This window comes from Lactuca saligna, chromosome 2, assembly GCF_052625555.1.
Source record: "Lactuca saligna cultivar CGN05327 chromosome 2, ASM5262555v1, whole genome shotgun sequence".
In the NCBI taxonomy this organism is placed as follows: domain Eukaryota; kingdom Viridiplantae; phylum Streptophyta; class Magnoliopsida; order Asterales; family Asteraceae; genus Lactuca; species Lactuca saligna.
In genome coordinates this window covers 129,275,740-129,282,347 of record NC_136418.1, presented here as the reverse complement: position 1 = coordinate 129,282,347, position 6,608 = coordinate 129,275,740, and the positions used below count along the sequence as shown (strand labels likewise).

Sequence of the window (6,608 nt, the reverse complement as noted above, 5' to 3'; positions counted from 1 at the left end):
ACTCTAAATGTTCCTTCTCCAGTTGACTAAGTGCTGCACGGGTGGGAAATGGAATAGGTGGATGATAATCTGGAATAGGCTCAAAAGATTTTTGCTCAGACTTGCGCCACGTCGTGGCCAGAGGCGTGCCACGTCGTGGCAAGCCTGGTTCAGCACTTTCTCCATTTTCGATCCTTGATTTCTTGGGCTGCTGCGGTTCTTCTTCCAACGCCTCCAGGAACTCAGATATTGTATCTTCTTCAGTATCGATGGCCATTACGTGAGATTGGGCTTTTACTTCGGGATTCTTCGGGGACAATTTTTCATGAACTAAAGTGGCTAGTTGACCAAATTGTACTTCAAGGTTATGGATGGAGGCTTGCTGGTTCTTTATCAATGTTTGTTGTTCCATGATAGCGAAATCCGTGGCATCGTGTCTCTTTTCCGAAGCCTCCATAAACTTCATCAAAATGGTCTCTAGGTCGGGTTTCTTCTCGATTGGTGGCTGCTCCTTTTGGTAAAAGCCTCGACCTGTCTGCCTACACTTCTCTTCTTTTTGCTTCTTATACTCTTCATATGGCAGCCACTCCTTCTTCGGTTTCCTCCAGTCGTCATCAAACTTATCCCCACTAGAGTAGCACACTTGAGCTTTTCTGTTCCCAAACTCATCCACATTGCAGTCCTTGGTCAAGTGTGGACCACTGCATCGCTCACACCCCACTCTTATGGCATGTATCGACTGGTCCATTTGTGTTATCCGACGATCCATGTTATTTAGCATGGCCATGACTGCTGCAATTTCTTCAGTTTGGGCCCCTCCACCGCCTTTGCTTCCATCTTGCCTCGGGTTATGGTATTCGCGGGAGTGTTTCGCGAATTCTTCAATTAGCTCCTTGACCTCCCTTGGATTTTTCTTTGTCAACGGTCCTTGAGAATCAAGGAGTTGTCTTGTCATCACATTGACCCCATCATAAAAGATTGACATCTCTTGCTGCACATTTAGGTCATGTTGAGGGCAATTTCTGAGTAAGCCCTTGTACTGCTCCCATGCTTCGTATAGTGACTCCCCCGGTTGTTGCTCAAAGTTGGCTATCGCCTTCTTGAGTTTGGCTATCTTGGATGGCGGGCAGAACTGGTCCAGGAATTGCTCACGCATTTGAGCCCAAGTGGTGATTGTACCCGGTGGGAGTGCTTTTAACCACTCCTTAGCAGCTCCTTTGAAAGTGATGGGAAGCATCCTAAGTAAGACTGTATTTCTGGTGACATTTGGGACATTGAAGTAATCAGCAATGTCGTTGAATTCGTCTAGATGCTTAAAAGCATCCTCATGATCCTTCCCGAAAAATGGGATGTCCTTCAGTGCTGTCAATATGTGTCCCTTCAGCTCGAATGTGGCAGTGGCAGGAATTGCGGGTTGGACTAAACCAGGACCCATATCTTCTCGGATCCACTTCTTGTATGCTCCCATGGACATTTCTTCAATTGCTGCCATCTTGTTCCTCGGCTCGTTCTCGGGTTCACTTGTGTGTTCTTCAAATTCTGGCACTGTATCGTATTCGGACTCGGTTTGCACGGGTGTATGATCAAAATGCTCAAGATTGCTCTTGTGCTTCGCTGATGAACTTGACTCTCCTGTCTTCTTTCCCGACTTCCTAGAAAAGGCTGACTTTAATTCTTGCAAGGGCGTCTTTTTCTTGTAAAGTGCAGACTCGGGGTCTTCCAGTGGTGGCACCAAGTGTGTGTTTGAGCTTCTGGTCATGAACTCCTGCAACTTGCTAAACTAAAACGTAAAACTGAACTAAAATAAGAAAAACTAACTACAAACTAAAATTTTAAAAATTTTTGTCTGTCCACGTCGTGGCAAGTATGTGGCCACGTCGTGGACTCTGTGATTAACAGAAAATTTTTATTTTGCTGAAAAATTAACTTTTTGTGGCTTTGACTCCACAAGAAGGATCGACTAATTTAATGCAAATAAATAAGCTAAAAACTAAGCCGTTCCCCGGCAACGACGCCAAAAACTTGATGTGCACAAAAGTACCCACTAATTTTAATATTTATAACCTAACAAACTTAACTATCTATGCACTTATAGGCAGTGTACCTAGTCAGATTACAGTATAACTTGAGTAAGTCGGGTGCCGATCATAGGGAACGGTGTTCTAATTAATTTACTTACTATTAAATTAACCTAATTTATTTAACAAGTTTAATAAGGGGTTTTATCTGGTTTTACAAGATCAGATGAACTTAAATCAAATTCAATAAGTAAAAACACACTCTTGTTTAGTTTGAATCCACTTCTCTCTTATGGCTAGCTAACAATTACGGATTACTAAGTTGGTTTTTAGTTATATTAGTAATTTAGTTCTATCTTACCAATACTTAACTAATTCATGTCAAACCATGTATGTTCATACATAATTAAACACAGAACTAATTATAGATGTAAATATGCTATGTAAGATTTGTTGTGTAAACGCAATTATGATCACAATTCACGTTGTCTAGCACAGCTAAACTTTATTTATTCTAATTACTAACTAAGATTGGTCAATCCTAGCTCTAACAATTCAATGTTCACTAAATTATTAGGTAAACAGGTTCATGCAGTTTAATGGTCACTAAGGTACACAGAACATGCAACTAAGCAATTAGATAAACAAATAATAACATGCTAGGTCATACAAATCAAACACAAGCAAATTTTTACCAACTAAGCTCAATCCATAATCATATAACTATTCATAAGTTTAAAGCTTCATCTAGCTAAACAAAAGTAGCTAGATTCAGCTACTCATCATAGTAATTAAACTAACACAGCTAAAACTAATAAAAGACATGTTCTAAAAATAAACCTTTACTTCTTTTGGTGTTGAAAACCCTCTTCCAGAACCTTTCTTTCGTTCTTATTCGTCTCCTGGAACACTTTTTCTTCTGCCAAAAGTCTCTCTTTTCGTAATAATCAGGAGGACTTATATAATTCTTAAAAACCCGCGCCACGTCGTGGCCAGGTTGCGCCAGGTCGTGGGCCTCAAACAATCCGTATCCTTCAAGGAAATCCTCCGCGTCGCGATGTTTATCTTCAGGAACACCCGTGCCACGTCGTGGGCTTCATCGCCACGTCGTGAATTTAGCTCTTATCGTGAATTTATTATTTTCATGTCTTCCAAGCCTCCCATGTTCCCCATTTTGTCACCTTTGGTCCCTTTCTTCGAAAACCCTTTATATTGACTGGAAATAAGAATTTAAACTCATAAGTATCATTATTCTAAACATATTATCAATTTATTAATAAAAATGTACTTAAATATTGCCTAAAAATAAGTATAAATATGGCAATTTCAACACTCCCACATGCACTCCTCAATTTATATGGACATGGGCCACCAGCAGCACACCAGTGTACAGCTGCACATGCGTGTGCGGCCGTACACAGGGTGTGCAGCCGCACACACAAGTGCAGCCTAACACAGCCACAATATTACATATTATATTATAGAAAAAATATATTTTCCTAGAAAAGCAAAGTATAAACCATATTTTTGACCCAACACAAGGTATTTAGGGTTGCATGTACACTTAGGAGTGTTAGAATGCTCAAAACCCAACAGTGGTATCAGAGCCTAGGCTTGTTTTCTTGTTATACTTGCAAAATTGGCTGAAAATCGAGTTTTTATGTTGTCTGCTCAGCAGACTCGCCGAGTCCACTGATGGACTCGACGAGTCCAAGACAAAATGCATCCAACTCGCCGAGTTGGTTCGTGCACGCGACGAGTTGGACCCCAGACAGCATATATTCGACCTTTTTGGCTACAATTGGACTAGGAACATTACCCTAAGATGTTTTTGAACTTATAACTTATTTTTGGTGTGGTAATGTTCATACTAATCCAGTTTCAAAGATAATTGTCAATAGATTCATGTTTTGTATTAGTTTAAGGTTTAGACTAATTACATGAAAAAGTTTGATTTGAATTATCTTGTTCTTATGAGTTGCTTAGATTAATGGAAAGTTATGTGAAATTGTTGTTTTCAATCTATATTAATCTAAGAGTTGATTCTGAAATGTGTTTTTGTAACTTGTCCTCAAGTTATATGAAAAGTCACATTTAAGTTTCATAAAACTCATAAAAGTTGGCAATGGTTATAAAAAATGAAGAGTCTTGTCCTCAAGTTATGGAGGTTCAAGAGTCACTTCATTAAGTAATAAAATGTGTAACCTTAATTAATTCCATAAGTTACAAAATAAAGAAAATGTACATTCTTTTATTAATTTAAAGTCTTCCATAACTTGTCCTCAAGTTATGGAACTTGAAGAGTATTTTAATTAAAACTACTTAAAACACTTAAGTTATGGAATTAATTAGTTTTGAATAGTTTCAAAACTTGCCCTCAAGTTTTGGAATTTGAAAAGTTTTCACTTATGAATACTTTAATTCCAAGTTAGCCCTTAGAATTTTAAAAGTTAAAATTCACCCCCTTATACTTTATAATATTATAAGTTAATAATATTTATATATCTGTATAAGAGTAAACTCAGTCTTACCGTTAGTAGGCCTCATTCACGAAGCCGGTCTATAAGGGGGTATAAGGTTACTGCCTATAAAATGGCAGTTTAATAGGTGTCCATTCTCACCCACCGCTTCCTTGACTGGTGGAGGGTCATTAGCCGAACGGGTAGGACAAGGACTAGAATTCTCCCTTCATTAAAAGTATTAATGATAAATACTAAGTAACTAAACCTTTTATAAATACCCAATCTTAGTTAATTAGGAAAAACTGAATAAGGTGCTGACCCATGAAATTACACTATGCACTTTACTTAAGTCGTTAGTGGAGCATGTGTGGTTAACCGACACACTAACCTGGATTTAACAAAGTAGGCAAAGGGTAACTTAATATTTATCATAGTATCGATGGAGCGTGTGTGGTTAACCGGCACATCGATTAAGGGGTAAATATTAAGGGTACCCAGTATATTTGCAAGGTTACTTCACACCTTGTTTTGTGATCATCGGCATCCCAGTCACAAAACCTGAAGGGCACACTCGTGATTGAAACATGCCACTGAAAATTTCAATGAATCTCAAAGATCTAGGAGTTTCAAAAACCAATTAAAACCTAATAATACATTTCGTTTATCTTGGTGGAAATTGGTGAATCGTCATTCACCTACTTTCAAATATTTTATAGCTTGGATTACGGCATCCCTCTTCCAAGTTATAAAAGTATTGTGTTGGGTCCTAGCCTTAATATTTCATATTGGGTGTTATATTAAGGACTTTAAATCAACTATCTTGAATATCTCCCAAAAAGATGTCTGGTTTAGACATTTATGATCTTCCCAAATCTCTTGAAACAAGATTTCCTAAATGAAGATGATGTCCCATGGAAATCATACTTCTTTCACCTACTCCAAGTATTCTCCCTAACCCACAAGTTCTTGAAAAGTATAAGGTCACTCAAGCCCTATTGGAAAGCAAAGGTCTATGTGTGATCACATCTTGGAGATGTAGTCACATATTGACAAGCCGGGAGAGTTGGGTGTCGAAGTCTTGAAAAAGTTGGTGGTTCAATCACTTTCTAAGTCACATAGTGAGTTCCTTTGGGACTCCTATGAAATAGACTAAGACAAGACCCTTAATGATCTTATCTATATGCTAAGATCAACTTCCTACAACTTTATGGACATTGACAATGATGACACTGGAAATCCAGAAAAAGCATTCTCTTCCCAATGGAAAGGGATCAGCCATAGTCAACTTGGTTGACCAAATGGTAAAGAGAAAGGCTAAGTCTGTGATAGTCCCATGTTCCATTACCAAAGCGTCCATATGTTAAATTGCCAAAGGAATGGGCATTGGTTATGAAGCTGCCAATTTACCTAAGGGTGTTAAAGTCAATAAGTTTGACTCTACTTCAGGTAAAGTCCACTATCTAACTCTGCTAAGTTTCTATTCTGAGATTCTTTATACATGATGCGACTGGGTCACATGTTGATGTTTTAAGAATCAAAGAAAAGTGAAGGAACTTAAAGAAAGAATATGTTGAATCTGATCGCGTAGATGGATTTCTATCGCATAGTTTGAAGAAAGGATTCTCTAGCTACTTCTTAGGAGTTATGATATATTGCTCAGGAATAGATAACAACAAAGTTTTCATGTGCTTTTGCACTGTAAGGATAGTTTTCCCGCAAAGTTTTTAAAATAAAAGGAAAAATTTTGATTTTATTTATTTTAAAAATATCCTTACAATGACATTTATGAAAATTTTTGTTGCTTATAAGATTCCATTAATAGCAAGAGTGGAAATATGAAATTGATTCTTTTATTTGTGGTAATGTCTAAATTTACCAAATAAGTAAAGATCCTCATCACCCAAGTTTCAATTGGACCGGAACTTGGAATCATGCAAGTTGTATAGCATGATGAATGAGAATTTTTCATCTTTTGAAAATTAAGACTAGATCCTTGTTCACATGTATATGTGAGTCAAGTGAAGGACTAAGGGATCGAGTACACATTCTTGTGCACTGGTCAAGTCCGCCACAAAAGATAGATAAGATTATTCGTCATAATTTACTAAAGCCCGGTAAATATGGTTATACTTACAAGCTTATCTGTAAT

At 37.7% G+C, this 6,608-nt stretch overlaps 1 non-coding gene across 1 annotated transcript; it reads left to right on the top strand.

Moving 5' to 3' along the window:
* Positions 1-980: 980 nt before the first annotated feature.
* LOC145033123 (small nucleolar RNA R71) lies at positions 981-1,087 on the top strand. Its single transcript, XR_013677362.1, has one exon. It is a non-coding gene; the product is annotated as a small nucleolar RNA R71 (small nucleolar RNA).
* Positions 1,088-6,608: the final 5,521 nt, after the last annotated feature.